The following is an 18,312-nucleotide window of genomic DNA, read 5'->3' as shown; positions in this document are numbered from 1 at the left end:
GCCTGTGATCAAAATAAGGAACTCTTTCTCGCTCTGTAGGTCAGGTAATTGAACAGCTGTGCAATTTTTCTTAAGGGTCAATCTTTGTTGCATTTGGTAAATTAGAACAAAGTTCACACAAATGCGTTTAGATTAGTTCCGGTCCTTAGGAAGACAGGCGGTAAACGTTGGCGTTAAACCATGGTACAACAGATTATCTAAAAAATTTTTAATTAATAACAATAATAATAATACATTTCATTTGTAATGCACTTTACATTTATGCAAATCCCTAAATGCTGGATGATAAACAAGTGCTAAAATAAAAACACATGGATTAAGGCAACAGTAAATATATTTTTCATAGTAAGCGACATAACTTAAATTTTTGTAGTCTTAGATTTAAGGCATTTTTTTCTTAATTTAAAAAGATAGAACATGCAACTATTTTTACATTAATAATCTCTTTGGTTGAGCTGCTGTTTTCTGTCCTAACCTCTAAACATCACTCTTCTGTGTGCCATTAAGTGGTCCTTCTGGTGTCCAGAAAGACCAACAGGGAAATAAAATAGTATTCATATCTCTTGCATGGTTCACTTATGTTGATAAGTCTCAACTCCTTGAAGTATCTTGGATTCAGGTTCTCTGTGCCCATTTCATTGTTTTAAACAAGTTTTAATTTAATCTTTGATGACACTTGCTGGATTAGAAAATGTTAGCAGTCTTTGAAAACCTCTTAGTTAAAGTAAGGGTCTATTTGAAAAAAAAAAAACAAAAAAAAAACAGATTGCTGTTTTCTCTTAGTAACGCTAACTGAGCTAACTGCCAATATAAGATGCAAACAGTTTAAAATGTCAAGTCTGTCAAATCCTGTTGCAGAGCTGTGCAAGATCAACTGCTCTCTCTTTCACATGGTGTGACATCACCTCTGCTAAATAGCTCAGTATTAAACCAATCAAAGAAAGGCTCCTGTACAGTTACAATAAATACAGGAATTCATTTAATTGTCTAAAACTAAAACAAAAAAATTTCCCTCTCAAATATCAAATAATTTTTAAAGAACCTGTAGAAAAATTAAATTCTTATGACAGACATCTATATTTTGAGGTGTATAAAAAAGCTGCCCTATTTTCCATTTTTATGTTTGGTTTCATCTTCCCAATAACCTACAGCAGGGGTTTTCAACTCCAGGGCGCGAGGACGGGTGTCCTACAACCTTTCGATGCGTCCTGATTCCAACACGCTGAATCTAATGGCTGATTTAGCTCCTCAGTCTGAAGTTCTCCTGTAAATGACCTGATTATTTGACTTATTTGAGGTGTGTTAAAGCAGAGACGGATAGTATGGCTGCAGGACACCAGGCCTCGAGGACTGGCGGTGAAGACCCCCTACCTAGATGCTATAACTGTGGCTAGCTAATATTAGCAATGGACAAAGTCAGCTATGAAAATTTCTTCTGTATTTAGGAAAATCATGGTTTTATTTTACAAAAAAACAAAACAACATTTTGTTAAAAGACTAATAGTCAATGTGGAAATCAGAAATGGGAAAAAACCTCTGAGCGGTGCATCTCCTAAGACTCGATGCGGAGGATGTGCACAGGGGACAAAATGCTAACCTTAGATAATGTAATAATAAACAAAGTCCTTAATAAGAAGAGCCTTGTGAAAGTTTAACTAGAGTTGAGCAGGAAACCTAGATAATCAATAACTTTCAATTCACCTAAGGGGTTATAATGGGTTAATATAGTCACATCTCATTTTCTAAAGTCTAAATGGTGAGGGGTGGGGAGTAGGATGAACGTTAACTAAACAGGAGAACACAGGACATGACCTACAGAAAGCACTTTATGGACCAATGCCCAGGGCGGTCCATAAGCTCCGGCAGGACTTTCTGCTGGCAGTTCAAAGAGCCAGCAGAACCAAAATAAAGATGAAAACCGAGAGATATGGTAAACAAATATAGCAAGGTCAAAAATACACGTTGACGACACGCAACACACACAGGGTGATTGAGGCCAGCAAACTTCCTGTTTTTCCCCAGTGGTTAGGATGCTCTATCTTTGTTTATCAGGGTGTGACACAGAGAGGCTCACAACAACAGCCGGAGAGAGTCTGGCGGTAAAAGAAGTTCCGTGTACACGTGTGAGGGTATGCTGGGAGGAAGAATCAAAAGAAGAAGGTGGGTTTTACCCGCAAAAATAAGAAGGGAAGTAATTTAAGTCTGCTCCACGCAGCTACCGCGGTGAAACACATTGGGTGAGCGGTTCCAGGAAGCACGTTGTTTTCACAAGGATTAAATCTCCGGCCAGAGACGGTCAATGTTTAACTCTCCTTGTCTTTCTTCAACTCAAAGCATCACATGAGCTGGTGAGAGTGTGCGAGTGAAAGAGTTACAGAAGGTTTTCGGGGGAAGGTTCTGGTGTGAGGACAGACGATGGATTCTCTACGCAGCTGTTTGGGGATGACGTTCGTTGCTGGAGGCCAAAGCCCAAACTAGTTCCGCTAGGCTTTTCAGGAAAACAAACTCACACCGACCGCGTGTTCCAGTTTTACATAAATATGTTGAATCACAGTGATTCGGGGTTCGGTTCCACGATCCCAGATGCTCTGAAAGCCCACGCAAATGATCGGAAACAGGGGGGGGGGGGGGGGGGGGGCTTGTATATGTCATGTTTATTGTGAAACGATGATGTGAAAGGGACTACAGAGAGCAGAAACGACATTTAATCACTTCTAAAATCTCCCAAAGATTTCCTCCAGACTACTTGTCACATTAGGGTTGCTTTCCCAGAGTCCTAACTTGATTCTCAGAGTCTGTGCAGGAGCTTATTGGGCCCATGCCTTAGGACGAAACAGGGACTGAACTAAAAATGGAGAACAAAAGAGACTGGTAGAAACTCTGAATCCCAGAATGCCCAGTATTAACAGCTTCCAGGAGGGAGGAGTTTCACAGCTGGGTTGACTGAGAAGTCACAGCAGCTTTCTGCCTCTTTCACCCGCAGCCGGCTGCATCCAGGAGAACATGAGCGCTAACCTTACAGCTAATATTTCTTCTGTTCTCACAATGAGTCCCCAACTCCAGACATGACATCATCACTTCTGCCGCCGTCGGCCAAATTGAGAGTCTATAGCCGCTATCTTAGTAGTCCTTTACTTCCTCTGATGGCTAGTTAACAACATTAACAATCAATCATTGAAAAGGTTGTTGATTTGTAATTCACCAAGTTATTTAAAAAAATATATTTTGTGAATAAATTCTTGTATGTGGAGAGAAGTAGTTTGTTTATTCTCCATTGTGTGTTTAACACTTGCTGTTTGAGAACGTCAGTGCACGAATTTCCTCCATCTATTCTATAATACGACGCCTCACCAGGTAGGCATTATAGAAACAATAATAACTGATGGAGACTGAGAACTTTTGGCTATTTCCTGAAAAATCACGAGGTACCCTGATTTAGCTATCGTGATCGAAATTATTATCGTTGTTAATAATTGCCCATGGCACCGATTAACGGTCATTTGTAGCCAAACCAAACCTACCGCTGCATATCGGGGCCAAAGATTAAAGCGATGGGAAAGAGGTCCTCAAGCAACATGGAAAAGTCAAAGATAAATAATCAAAGCACCAGTGAAACCATGTAAAAAGCTGGGCAGCAACTATAACAAGGGTTTGATTGCAATAATCCAGATTTATATTTTCTTTTCATTATTTGTTACAAATCTTCAACATGCAGTTTTTAAACAAACCTAAATAAAATGTTTGAATTTTGTTTTATATTTTTAAACTGATATACCCTGTGTGTTGTTATATTATGTCTTCAGATATGCAGGTGTCATTACAGGTGAACCTCAATCATTTTAACTGAATAATTATAGGCTCTACCTTATCTGAAAAGAATCTCAGCTGTCCATTCGATCATTCAACCCAATCACTTTATTACCAGCTTTAGTGGCTAAGCAACTTCTGTGTCTCAGCCTTCACAATATTTACAAAAACATCCATTCATGAGCCAGGTTGGCCAAGTGGATTGGCAGGTACCCGTCTTCAGAAAACATTTTTTGCGATTGTGATATTGTTGAAGTATTGTGAGGATAAAAGTCATATTTCTACGTTCAGCATCTTTCTGGTGTTAGCATTAGGGGCAGTGAGACAGGCCAGCATTATTCAAAATCGTGCACAGCTCTACCTCTGTCGCGATTTACATACATGTACCCAGGCAAATCTTTTCACTTCACATTAATGGATTACAGATTTACCTAAATATTACTTAAACTAGCATTTAAAATCTGCGCTTACATCAACACAAGCGCTACAACACGTCATCGACCACAGCAAGCCACTAAATTCAAAAGCCAAGTAAGCTTCTGTGTTGGGTAAGAGTGCTGAGAAAACAACTAGCAGCACAATGCACAGGGCACTGGTCGGTGACGTAGATGTCAAGAATAACGCCTACCGTCTGCAGCCTCACGCATGAGAAGGAACAGACACCAGCAGCACCCTGCAAGACTCTGACGCTTTCATTCAAACGTCTGTCACCATCATTATTAGATAAAACAGCGCAGTGGGAGCCTTACTTTATTTTGGCCGCCTCCCTTTCACCATGTAACAACAACCCCCCCCCCCCTCCCACCCCGCCCCCAGGACGCACACCCTTCCCTTCCTCCACCCATCCTCTGCTACAAGAATGTAAAGAATGCACAATCCTAAGATGACTGGGGCTTCATCACTGGCCAGGACTCAAAGACGGCTCCTCACCTTAAAGGGCTCTTATCAGCAGGCAGACTCCTAATAGGTTAATGTGCTCTGCTGTTTACAGCATAGGTCATGTGGGCAAGTCACTTGAGGATCATGTTTTAGTTACCAAACGTCAGGGTATAAAGGCCATGCAGCGGTACTTTAATCAACAGGTGGCTGCGTAACCAACCAGGTCGGCTAGGTCACCTCCCTGCATGAAACAACACCACTGTCACCTTGCTTTAACTTGCAGGGAAAAACAAAACAAAAAAACAGGGACAATTAAAGAAGCAGCATGTTGCAAATAAACTTAAAATTCTATTACAACGCAGCATTTTTATTAAAAAAATAATAATATTGCTATTACCTGGTTGTTTGTATGAGTGGGAAAAGTAAATCAAGATCTACTTGTACATAATAAAGTTAAATATTTTGCCTTATCTGGAAACAGCATCACATGTAGGATAAGACGTGAGATTAGCCCAGATGTGTCTGGGCTCGCAGAAAGCAAGGCGCTCGTATACGCACACTTCATACATCTCCACACCGAGAGTGGCCATTACATTAACACTGCGCGTCACCGCCGGCTCGCCGCAAAACAAAAGGCCACTGTCTGTCCGGTTCCAAAAACAATGCACACCCGCTCATTAGCCCAGTGTGGCGTTTAAAACCCTCCATCACTGAAAGCCACCAGAAAGCCCCACACAGATGGGTTTAAGTGTCATAAAGGCTGAAGTTTGTCATAAGACGGCTCAGGCTCTGAAGATCCCAGTCTGATACAAACCTTTAAACTTTACCTACTTCTTCCTCCTGCTCCCTTGATTTAGCCGCTCGCTTCAGCCTCTATTTATAGTTGCTATTGTAAGGCTGCCCTTCAGCGGGCGGTGTGCACGCATGGCTGTGTGTGTACTCCAAACGTTTTTCTATCGCGCTGTAAATCAGTTACCTTTTAGCTGCATGACTGATCAAAGGTCCTGGGATATAGTGCAGGTGATGACACAGAAAAAGGTCTGCTAGCATAACACCACATAAGCACTCTCTATAACACGGTAACACCAGCGAGGGGGGTCACACACACGTTCTCAAGCAAGAGGAAACAAGAGAATTGAGGAACACACAGAAAACCTAACGCTCCTTGTTGGTTGATATGACATCAGTAAGGAAGGAAACTGATGACATACTTACTCAGCTAAATGCATTTCTAAATGTTTGAACCACCCATCTGTTCGGGGATTATTCATCCTCTCCACATTTGTGTCTTATCTAATGTAAAATCCCCAATAAAAAAAAAAAAATGCCTTTTGTTTCCCATAAGTACATCTGGTTACATGTAGCCAAATAACATTTTACTCCCAATAATGCAAGTAATAATGTAAGTAGCACCCAAGGGGTGCAAATCATATGCATTTCCTTATTGTGAGAGCTCACTCCCCTGGATATGTGGGTTTACCACTTTATTGATCTTGAGCTTTCAAGTGAGCCACAAAAAAAAAAAAAAAAAAAAAAAAAAAAAAAAACTGGAAGCATTATATGAGAGAATCTTTTCAAAACTAATCTGATCTAAAACCCGTATTACTGACGTTGAATATTCACAAACCGAAAACATGCCAGAAAGTTTCTAATCTTCAACCAACTTCAATAAGAGGAATTAGCTGCCGCTGCCACATCACACAAAACCAAACAATGCATCAGCACAAACATCTAATCTCAACTGCCAAGCACGGCGATGATAGTGTGATGATGTGGGTTTGTTTAGCAACTGCTGCGATTTCTATTAATGCCACTTAGTGTAGCATGAACTCCCCTGTGTAGCGACATATTTTAGGGCTTAATGATGCACTTTGTTAAACAACTGAGAATTAAGAGTTTAGTTTCAACCACATTTGCACACATGTTAAGCAAAGAAAACATGTTAAAAGTTTTAGAAACTGGACCATTTGTATAAGTGTACCAATAAAAAGTAATGATAAACTATTTTTATTATTCTTTCTTTAAATTAGTTTAAGTGAAAATTAACTAAACCATACTTTCTTTACAACATCATGCAACAATGAATTATTCTAAATGGCTGCCATAAGGGGAACTTTTCAGATAAGGCTTTGATAAAAAGAAAAAAAAAAAAGGGAAGAAAAACATCATTATCCAAATGAGGGTGGGATCTAGCTGTCTGCGGCATGAGTAGTAAACTTTTAGTAGTAGACCGTTTAGAAGAAGTTTATTCCTAATCTTTTCAATCTGTCCTACCCTTTTCAGTTGTTCTTAGAAAGCGTAAATGTGTACAACGCTGGATTTGTGGGCAGAAATATGTAATGTGACGGCACATCTTTACATGGAATACGGGCTTGTTGGCCACTTGTCTCCAGGGTAAAATATTCCAAGACTCAAACATGTGCTTCAGCGGTTTTATCGACACCGAGCCTGATGACTTCCTGGAAGAGAGCGATCCATCTTCCATGAGGAATACTGAGAAAAGATGGATCAAAAGATACACTGCTTTGCAAAAGCAAGGATGAGTCTCAAACCTTTTGACACAGTTTGCATTTGTTCCCAGAGTCGATCCTGTAGGGTCCAGATTCTTTTAATTCAATACTGAAAATCTTTAGGTCTCAACCAGCTTTGCACATCTGGTGACTAAAAACATTTGCTCCCTTCTTTGCAAAACGGATAACTTTTTTTTTCTTTTTTTTTTAGTTATTTGTCAAATTCCAGTCATATCTCTCATCATCTACGATTTGACAGATAAGTAGAAAACCAACATACCGTGTCATCTGATAAAACTAATATCAGACAGCTTTTGACAAGGGATGGTATGATCTATAGTACCAAAAGCCTTAGAAAAGTCAATGACTCCAAGGATTCAACAATCTCATTTACAACTTGTATAGTGGCTGTAACTGCACTGAGCCATCTCCTGGTACCAGACTGATGCTATAATAAGATGTCAGCTGCACACAAATATTCTTTAAGATGATCATTTAACAGCTTTTCAAAAACCTTGGCTGAAATACAAAATTTTAAAATGGGACGATAATAGTTTAGCACACTGCCATCACCATCTTTCAAAAGGGAGAGAACAAAAGGAGCCGTCCACTTATCTGGGCGAAGGTTAGCTTGCAAAAAAGGAGTTAAAAAATAGAGGAGACTGGTTCGGCTATAATATCTGGTGCTAAACGAAAAAAGTAAGAAGAAAGCTTATCGAGTCACGTAGATTTTTTTAGGCTCAAGAACTTCACGGTGCCTTAGAAACTTCCTTGACAGATACATGTGAAAATAAGAAGGTGTTTCTGTCGAGGGGCTGGTTCATACAGGAAGTGAGTTGTTAACCATCAAAGATTTCATCACATGAGGATCCACAGACAATGAAATGAATGTAAAACAATTAACATCTCCGACTTATCTGATATCACAGTGGCGTTCATAGTTAATGAAAGGGGCTAACTCGACCCTTAACTCTCAGCGGATGAAACTTTGACAAGTTTATGCTAACATCTGAATAAGATTTCATCTAAACTGTTCCACTGTAGCCCAGGTGGGCTGTTTTTACCTGCAGAAGGTTGAACCTCCAGCCCACTATCAAGTCTTTTGCAACCTCGGAAAGGTTTTCTTCAAGGGTTCCTCCACTATTTCACTCCATCCACCTTCCCATTAATTCTGAGTGACTTTCCTGTTTCTGCTGAAGAACAGCAACCCCCACAGCGTGATGCTGCCATCCCTATGTTTCAATGTAAGGATGGTATGTTCAGGGCATTTATACCAACGTTAACTAATACACAGGTGAACTCTAATTACTAACAAGGTTAATTTTGAAAGTTGTCACTTGATTTAATTTAATAACATCACAAAGAAAAGGGAAGAACAAATGCATGCACGCCTATTTGGATTTTTTTGTTTAGGAAACTTGCAAAAACAATGTGCCATTTTTTTAATTCATAGTTATTCAGTGCTTTCTGTTGGTCTATCACACACACACAAAAAAAATCCAGATAAATGCATTGAAGTTCCATGACAAAATGTGGGAAAAAGTTCAAGGCACAGGATTACTTTAGCAAGTACTGGAGATGCTGTAAGAGCGTGTTATCATTTGCAGAACCGCAGATGACAGCAGTCAACTTGCAAACCCTGTGCAGTTCCTGTACGTGCATCAGTTTTATTACGAATTTTAGAAACGCATAACCCAATAAAAATGGAAGTATGTCAAACTATTTCACACTCAAAACTACACCAACCCTTTCTATATGTGCTGTGGAAAAAGGACAAAATTTAAATTACATTGATGTCCCTCCAGCATAAACAGTAATGGGAGATGTGCAGGAAGACATCCATGTTCACTGTATTACAAGCTTGTTTTGGGATGTTCTCTGTTAATTGGGATAGTTGATATGTATTCTGCAGATGCTAGCTATTTTTACAAACCTGCACCCAGATTCCTGATGCCAACTTTCTGACACTTGCTGTATAGCGTGTGTACGCTCTCCTTAGGGCCTCACTCCATGTTGTGGTTCTGGGGTCGTTTACGAGCCCTTGCTAAACTTACGACAAGTTAGCATTTCCGTCACACAAGTTGAACTCTCACGGGCGTCTCCAAAAAATTCATATTCTGGGTCTAGCATTCAGAAAGATGAACCACAACGCGTCATGCAGTCCATCTGCTAATTATCAAGTCAGTGTTTTTCACACCGTTACACCAGAGCTGCAACATACTGTACATCTAGAAGAGGCTGCATCACACAGAGCAGCCTGTAGAAGCTCTCATCCTGAATGACTGTGCACTTCCTATGAAAATAGAGGTTTTCTAATGCATGAAAATTGAATTCCAAATAAATTTTTTTTAAAAAAGCTCAAATGTCACTAGACAGAAGTAGAACGTTCACATTGTGCTAACTTTACCTTCAAATTACATTCAGGTGCATACATTTCCCCCCAGATTATAGTGACCACTTGTGGTTTAGATACATGCAAATGGCCTTCTTGTACAGTTGTACATTTCACTGTACCTTCCACGCTTCCCATCATGCTTCCTGCTGTCTTTCCTAGCATTCCTCGGCAGGTCTCGGCCTGCTGTGCGGCAAAGATGAAAATTCCAGCGGACTGCTCTTCCTTCTCAGTCGCTAAGATTCCTTGCTTGGGTACTTTCCATCCACCTGCATTAATTATGCTCCGTCCTCGACTTGCAATACTAGTAGGTGAAACCTAATGCCTTATATAACACATACAATCAGAAAAAGCAAGAAGAAGCAACTGTTAAAAGCCTAGATCTAGCCTCACAGAAACACACGGCGGCCTTACATGTTGTTCTTTAAGAGGATGTTATGCAAGTCTCATAATGTACCAGAGGGTGATTACTTTTAAAGTGTAACAGCAGGAAGTGCGAGTTGCTAAGAAAAACAAAAGGGCGGCAAGAGAGAGATCCAGGGACATAATACAAGAAGGAAGACCGAGATGGCAGCAGCCGCTCATTAGGGCTTTTCTGTACACAGTGAGACAGACTATAGGGAACACGCGATTGAGATCACAAAATGAAGACGTTATTGAAGAGTAAACACCAACAGAGAAACGTCTGCATTCATACACCACACTAACAATAACACCCCACTTGCTCTTTCACTGTACAAATTATGTTCAACGCATTTTTTCTTAGCTTCTGACTTTAACAACCTTTATTTTACGACCCAAACGTGTATACACCACATAAACCTTCCAAGCTTTGTGGAAGGTCTAGTAGAAATGTCAGCAGCCATATTTGCAGTCGAGCAATATTTGCAACAATAGTTGTAATACTGTCACTGGCATTTATTTACACTCTTTGTCCATTCCATCCAACAACTGTGCCAGATGCTAACTTTCCTGCATTATTGCTGCCAATGCCATATATTCTGCTTCATGTGTAAAACGGAGCCACATGAGGCAGGTGCTTCTTCTGTCATTTTGGTCTGTTACCCAGTCTGCATCACTGTACGCTAGAAGTGGAAGTTTCTCCTCACTTCTCTTACAACAAACGCATGTCCATAGCACCTTTCAAGTAGCTTAACGCATGTTTAGCTGTTGCCAGGTTGGATTCTCTTGGCTGTGATAAGCACTGTGATAAGCCTCTTTCCAACCTAGCAGAGATCAGGCCTTGTGCATGTTAAAACATATGATCCAAGCTTCCAACAAGCTCACGATAACATCATGGGTCTGCAAGTTCACTTTCACACACAATGTTTAGTTTCTGTTCTCGTCGGCACATCTTGTGCCACAATCACACATTCCAAACCTCTAGAGCATTTTGGTATATACACCTCTTTTGGTTCCTTTCGACTTCACCATCCAGCCGTTTAGGTCAATACCCAAAAACGGTTCAAGTCTCCCCATATCTTTTATCTTAAACTTTGCCTTCAGTATTTCTTTCACACAGTTCATTAGATAATAGTCACTGGTTGCAATGATGAGATCATCAGGGCAAATGATTACACCTATTCTCTCGTTTTCAGCTTGTTTAGCATACACACAATGACCTGCTGGAGTTTGAACTGGGGATGCAAACAAACAATCGATTTACGATTGTCGAATAATGGTTAATTAGATAAAAATGTGTTTGTCCTGATTGATAACATCTGCTTAGACAGACCTTCTTTCAGTGTTGTAGTGTATCTGCTGCTGACAAGGATGCAAAATGCATCCTTGTCAGCAGCAGGATTTAAGTTTTGATTTAAGAAAATAAAAACTCAACAAGCTCCTTAAGTTACCACTTAAATAGCTCCCATTCAGCCAGGCTGCATGGCGAAGCAGTGTCAACTTCTCAACCAAGACTTAGTGTTGTGCTTGGAAGGCAAAGATGTGATGACAGAAAAGCGGAGGGTGTTGTGCAGAAAACTGTAACATGATAGAGAAAGACATCATGCCAAAAACACGACTGATGGCCAGGGCTTTCACGAGGATTATAAGTGTTTCACATATTTTATTCTATTCAACTTGTTCTATTCAGTAACCTAATAGGTTGCTGTTATGTTTTGTAAATATGTCTAAGCTTAATAATGTGTCAGAAAACCCTGTTTTATTTTTGTTTATTCTGCCAGCATTTAATAACTAGTGGCACAATAAATTAAAATGTAATGATGTGCCTCTTTTTAAATTCTGCATATTGTAAAAACAATTAGCCCTTCATCATGTTATGGAAAGACCCTCGTGATACAAGTAAAAACTCTGATTTTTAAGAAAATGGCCTCTCATCAGTTAATCGTTAGTTGATTGATAACTTTAGATTAAAAATTCCCTTTTTGAATAAATGCACATGCACAATACAGTGTTACTTGGGTAGGACACTCTCTATCAACATACATTCTGCCATATCAAAAAGTATTCTCCAGCTTCCTTCGGCTGTCTCATTTTGGTGGGGCGAAAAACACTGATGCAAGTGTGGAAACAAACTAAACAAGCTCAAAAGAAAACAGAGGAGAAACATGTTTGTCACGTTAACCACTAAGACCATGTTGTCAAGTCATGGCAGGAGACGCTTTGTTGTTACGATGTGTCACAAGGAGGAGGTCATCTGAGGTCAGCTGACATTTCAAATGATATTTGGAAATCTCACAGATTCATGAAGTTTAAGGTTTCCACACTGTGAAGCCAGTATAATTAAAAGGTGTCCCTCAAGTTCCCAGTCAGCACTTTCCCCAAATAGCCAATGTGTGAAACTGCACCTCCATGCAAATGTTATGAAGAGCTCGTCGTTTAATGCTGAAAAGCCACAGAACACATCCAGTTAAACTCAGCGTTTGTCACAAAGCCTCAAAGCAAGCTCTCGCTACTTCCTCAGCAAACATTATGTGATGTCTATTACACATTAACCATGTAGCTCAGCCCTGCACTACAGTTTTTTAATCCCCCCCCCCTCCTCCCTTGGTAACACGATCCAGCTTTACAGGCTGGTTTGATTTTACAAGGCAAATGACACGATAAGCAAAACGGCAACTTTGTTTTTGTTGAAAACACTTTAAGTTAGAGTTCTGCTTTTATATGAGCCCCGTTTCCCAGAGGGGCCCGCTCAGGGACTAAATCTGGCTCCGAGTAAATAGCTGCATTGTTGGCCGATGACTGTGGAGTGACGTCAGCTCGCCTTATCAGTGTTCTCTCTAACTTTACCTCAGAGCGGACCTGGGAGCGGAGCCCTCCTCACACAGGGCCGGCCGGAGCACGGCCCGCTTTAAATGACAACAGACACAAAGTGGTCAAGCAACCCCCGCTGTGGTGTTGATCCACGTTACACTGCTGTGTCGACAAACTGCATGCTCTGCAAATGAAAGAGGAATGTGGCTCAAAGTTTGACTAATTATTCTTTAAATGACTTTTAAAAAGGCAATTCATCTGCTGAGCCTGACAGAAAACCGTAGCAAAATATCCCAAAACGAGTTCTATGTGATACCCTTTTCTTGGCTCATCTTGTTACAATATGAGTTTAACTCATGTCGATGCAAAAAAAAAAGCTCAAAATGCCAAATGTTTTCACTCAGATTTACAGCAAGGATGAGCAACAACTGCAACTTGCTGATCTGATCACTCAAGCGCACACACACAGACACACACACAATCCGAACCAGATCTTCATTCATGTCTCAGTGGGCAATTGGTTTCCCTGCAAGTCACAATAACAATAACTAAAAAAACAACAACAAGCCAACACCTAAATAGAGGGCGTGGCACTGAATGCAGCAGCCTCAACCGATGGGAGAGAACTCAAATGTGTCTATTAGACGTATTTACAGTGCTAATAAATCACGGTGAACAATAAATAGAACTAGATACAGAAAATCAGTCAACATTTCCCTTTTTAGATCCTGCGAGTCTCCCAACTAATAATTATTGCTTCACCGACACACAAACCTAACAGTGCTAAAGAAACGGTGAGAATTGAGAGGAAGGCATCATTTGTCATGCAGGCAGCTTTGAGGGTTGATTGGCTCATTTATGACATGGCGCGGCCTCCCCTGACGGTTTCGGTTTATTAGCTTTTCCCAGGAAAATAGACATGTTGGTAGAAGTAAAAGGGGCGAATGACGTTTTACTGCAGTAGCATCATCTCACAGAGAAAAAGACTCGAAAAATCCAGCCTTTAACTGGAGCATCTTTACATTTAGGTTAGGTATGGAGAGAGGGATCTTTGACTTGTCTGGCGAGCAGAATCTTTCCAGATCAACCAGCTGAGCCCAGAGATTGCCTCCAGGATTTAGCTCTGAGCTGGCACTGGCAGATTGACGTTTTGGCCACATCGTGTGGGTGATTATCCCACAAAAAGACTCAACAACAGCCAATTTTCAGCTTTCTAGCATAGTCCACCAGGTTTTAGTTAAAGTCTCCTTCTATGTCAAAAGAGTGTGTTATGCCATGTCTTCTAACAGGGATCCCAGGGCGTTTAACAGAGAAACAGGCCCACAGCATTCCACATCCTCCACCGTACTAAACAGTAGGCATCGGGTGGTTTCCCTCATGTCAATTTATTTGACGTCAAACCCATTAAGTTTTTGTTGCCAAAAAAACCCCCCCAAAAAAACGTTGGTCTCATCTGTGCAAAGTGCGGCGTTCCAGTAAAGTCCCAGAAGAGTTTAACAAACTCAAAATGTTTACATGTGTGATGATGGGACAGAAAAGGCGTTTTCCTGCCGTCGCGTGTAGAGGGTGTTCGACGGGCGTAACGGAGACTTGACGAGCCTACGATGGCACTTTTCTCTGCGGCCCATCGCCCACCGGCTCACCGTGTGTGAGGACAGGACGGACTGTCAGAGGAACCGATTTACCAATGACGATGTAGACACTGTTCATCGTTAAACAAAAGCACTTCAGACATTAAAACTCCAGAATAAGAGTAACAACTAAAGCATGCAGTCACACAATCTGCTTTCCTTTCTCTCAACAAAAGAGCCAAGACCGAAACATTTATACAATCGGCAAATTTACAACAACAACAAAAATGTTTCTTCGTTTTGACAGACGCGGAGGGTTTACCTGAAAATCCAAACAGCATCTAATGCCCATGAGCAGCTGGCCAAGCTGTAAAGAAATCTAGAGAACTTTGAAAACAACAGCCTGTCCTGGAAGAAGTTTCCCTGGTGGATTAAACCAAGACGGAAAGACACAACAATGACGGCTAGTTGTGCCAACCTGTCAAACATGGGGGGGGGGGGGGGGGGGGGCTCAGCGTGATGGCTGAGTCACGCGTCTACATACGGCAGGTATCGTTCAGTGATGAAGTGAAGGCTGATGGGAGATCACCGACGATTCAAGCTAACAGGTAGTGTAGGTAACCGTGCGACAGAAATTCAACACATGGTGAACAGGTTCAGCTTCTTTTCCATTACGTTTTTGTCGAAACAATTGCTTAGCAGCCAGTTTATTAGAGACTGAATATAAGATTTGTTGTGAAATTATTAAAGTTGTGGTCATCACACCCTGGATGCAATCTAAAAAAAAAAAAAAACACCAGCTTATGCTTCAGGGGAAACATTTTTAAAGGTTTTAGCATCTTTTCATGTCTCAACAACCAACTTCCTGTGTTTTAGCGGGATATTATGTGATATCTACCAAATTTACGTACGAATGTGAAGTGAGAGGAAAAGGGTGGATGGCAGAATAACTCAGTCTCAGTCCGGCTGGATGCAGTGTGTCTGTGACCAGCAGTTATCACAGGGACAAATTCTTTAGGTCTGGACCATTTGAACTCATAGATATGCTTTGATCCTGACTTCCTTATCGTGGCTCTGCCCGGGGGTCTTAGGATTCTCGTTCTGCTAGACGGCAACCTTCTCCCCAACGTTGAGTCTTATGCAGCTCAAAGCTCGTTTTCTTCCAGCACTGCCTCCGTCTTTAGCTCTGTCTACCTTTTCCAAAGACTCTGAGCAGCTTGCCCCATTCCTGCTGAATGAAAGCATCCCCCAGCATGACGCCACCACCACCATATCATACAGCGGAGTGTTGGGGGTGGTGGTGGAAATGGGGGGACGTCTCATTGTCTGGACAGTCATTTTACCGGACAGCCTTGTCCATTTTGGCCTGATGAATTAACCTGTTCTCCGGGATGTGCGCGCCGCTCGGGATATTGTTTTGAAACTAGACCCCGCTTTAAGCTTTTCTGTAACTTTATCCCCGAGATGCCTGCCTGGCACGCCTGCCTGCCCTCTTTCTGAGGGGCCGTCGGCCAATAAGAGCCCGCCTGGCCAGGTTTAGCTCCTTTGAATAAACGTACACACAGGTGGACCACATTTGGTGACTTTCTATAAAGGCGACCTACACCGGGTGTCAGAAATAAAAGACGGGGAACACAAATGACCGCCACAGTTCACACTTAAACCACTTTTCTGGGCGGGTCTGTCACGTGGAATCTAAATCGAAGACACTTAGGTCTGTGGTAATAAGGCGAGGACATCTGCAAGGAGTAGCAACACCTTTTCCAGGCCACCGTAGCTCTGCCGGACTGTTGACTGTACGGAACCCTGGACAGCTCAGGCCTAAAAAGAAAGGCCGCTGGCCGGGGTGACAGTATCATTGCAGAAAAAGCTGACTCCATGATTTAGTCTGTAGTTTCACATCTCCTTCTGCGACCACAGCCGTCTGTTCGTTTCTCAACTGGAAGTGGACGCGGCGTCTCCAGTGACCGCCGGGGCGTTTACTGAAAACGAACCAACTACAGACATGTCCAACCAAGTAGATTCAATCCCGCAGTGGCGCATGTTCCGTAGGATGTGCGGTCTCTGCGTGTGCGCAACGACGCTCCACGGCGGAGGGAGCGCAGGACCCGCGGAGCTCAGGGGGCCTTCACGAGTTTGTTGTTGACATTCCTTGAAACTAAAGTAGACCAACAGCTGCGTGGCCCTAAAACAACACCATTAAAGCGCCATGGACTCACCGGGGGCTCGCAAATATGAGTTTACCTCCACTTCATCAACCGCGAGAGTTAGACGCTCCTAAAATGCCAGCTTAACACATGCGAGCTGCATTTTTTTTTTTGTTTGTTTGTTTTTGTATGAGTGAGAGTTTGGCGTTGTTCCAGGCCGGTCTTGATTAAAAATAAATTAAATAAAGGCTACATTTATTTACAAGCGAGCCTGTTTTGAGGTGACGCGTTAACTCGGCTAATGCGCCCAGAGGTGCGAATAAACCCCGCCGCCCGTGGGGAGAACCTCCAGACCCACCTTCACTGCCCGCGGTCAGCCTGTGGAAGAATGCGCCGGCCGCCGGTGCTCCAAAGTTGGATGTGGCTGCCGTGTTTTCTCCGCGGAGGAACGTCTGCCTCAAAGCAAAGCGGCTCAGTAACGGACTGCCGGGGGAGGCGGGCAGGCGGGCGGCTCGACGGCGTCTCTGCGCCCGGGACGTGGAGCTTCGCAGGTGGACCAGCGGCGCGGTGGACGTCAGCTTCCTGTTTGTTGCACAAGGTGAGCCGCCTCCTCCACTGACTGCCGCTGCGTTTCTCTCCGCCAGCTGCCCCGCTCCATTCCTCCTCCCCACCCGCGGCTCCTCTCATCAAGTCCAGGGGGAGTGGAGCACGACTGGACTTCCGCCCTGACCCTCGGCAATAAAAGCGCCTCTGAACAGACGAAGTCAGGGGAGTGGACCAGCTACCATGTGGAAAATGGTGTACAGACATTCCAAAAAAAAAAAAAAAAAAAAAAAAAAACTGGACTTTTTTTTCCCTTCAAAGTTTGAAGACGTTTCGCTTCCGATCCAGAAAGCTTTCTTAATTCAAAATCTCTGGAGTAGTGTGGAGTTCCAAGTTTTCTAGCATTATAGGGCAATACTATAAAGCTTGGAACAAAAGCACTACTGAAGATATTTTGAATTGAAAAAGCTTTCTGGATGGGAAGCGAAACGTCTTTTAACTTTGAAAAAAAAAAAAGTCCAGTTTTGTTTTTTTTACTTTTTCGGAATGACCATGACCTGGATGACTGAGAATTTTTTTAGACCACCCTTGTTTTTCTCAGTTTCTTGGCTGCAGTTATCAAAAGCAAAGGTTATGCAATCCAGTTCTAACTGCTGTGTTCATCAGGCAACAAAAACAGACAGCACATTCTGGCAGTAGGCAACAATGTTATAACTGATCATAGGTGTAAGTACCTAACTTATCAAGAAAACACACACGCACACACACACACACACACACACACACACACACACACATATATATATATATATATATATATATATATATATATATATATATATATATATATATATATATATATATATATATATATATATATAGGGGCGACACAGTATATCACAAATTTATCAGCATCGCAGCATCATTGATCAAAATATGTTGTGGAGAATTGCCTGTAGTGTTTGCCAATTATTTAAGCACCCTACATTCAGCGCTCCTAATATGTTCGGTGGTATCTCTTGTTTAATACATAATGAAAAGTTTAAGAAGGCTAAGAGGTGATAGTTGGTGAGAAACTACAGCTAAGTTGTTTCTTTGACAAAAAAAAAAAAAACATCACATGTCAGTCAGAGGCGGCTTTTTCATTGAAACCTTGTGTTTGAGATGGAAATAATGAATGTTTTTTGTCTTTTAGTAGCTGAATAGCCCACTCACTATCTGAGGTCTATGTTTGCTATGATCCTAAAGCA

At 41.8% G+C, this 18,312-nt stretch overlaps 1 protein-coding gene across 4 annotated transcripts in view; it reads right to left on the bottom strand.

The window, feature by feature from the left end:
* Positions 1-17,218, bottom strand: part of pik3cb (phosphatidylinositol-4,5-bisphosphate 3-kinase, catalytic subunit beta) — a 72,404-nt gene extending 55,186 nt beyond the window's left edge. For 2 of the 4 annotated variants that reach the window (XM_036149683.1, XM_036149685.1), the window contains exon 1: positions 16,878-17,218. The gene's annotated coding sequence lies outside the window, so the exon portion shown is untranslated. Of the gene's footprint in view, positions 1-5,500; positions 5,563-12,837; positions 12,986-16,877 lie in introns of those variants that run through there. The other 2 variants (XM_036149684.1, XM_012863218.3) reach the window with 2 other exon arrangements.
* Between the last annotated feature and the right edge of the window lie 1,094 nt (positions 17,219-18,312).

This window comes from Fundulus heteroclitus, chromosome 18 (assembly GCF_011125445.2).
Source record: "Fundulus heteroclitus isolate FHET01 chromosome 18, MU-UCD_Fhet_4.1, whole genome shotgun sequence".
Classification (NCBI taxonomy): Eukaryota; Metazoa; Chordata; class Actinopteri; order Cyprinodontiformes; family Fundulidae; genus Fundulus; species Fundulus heteroclitus.
This window is presented reverse-complemented; position numbering and strand designations above follow the sequence as displayed.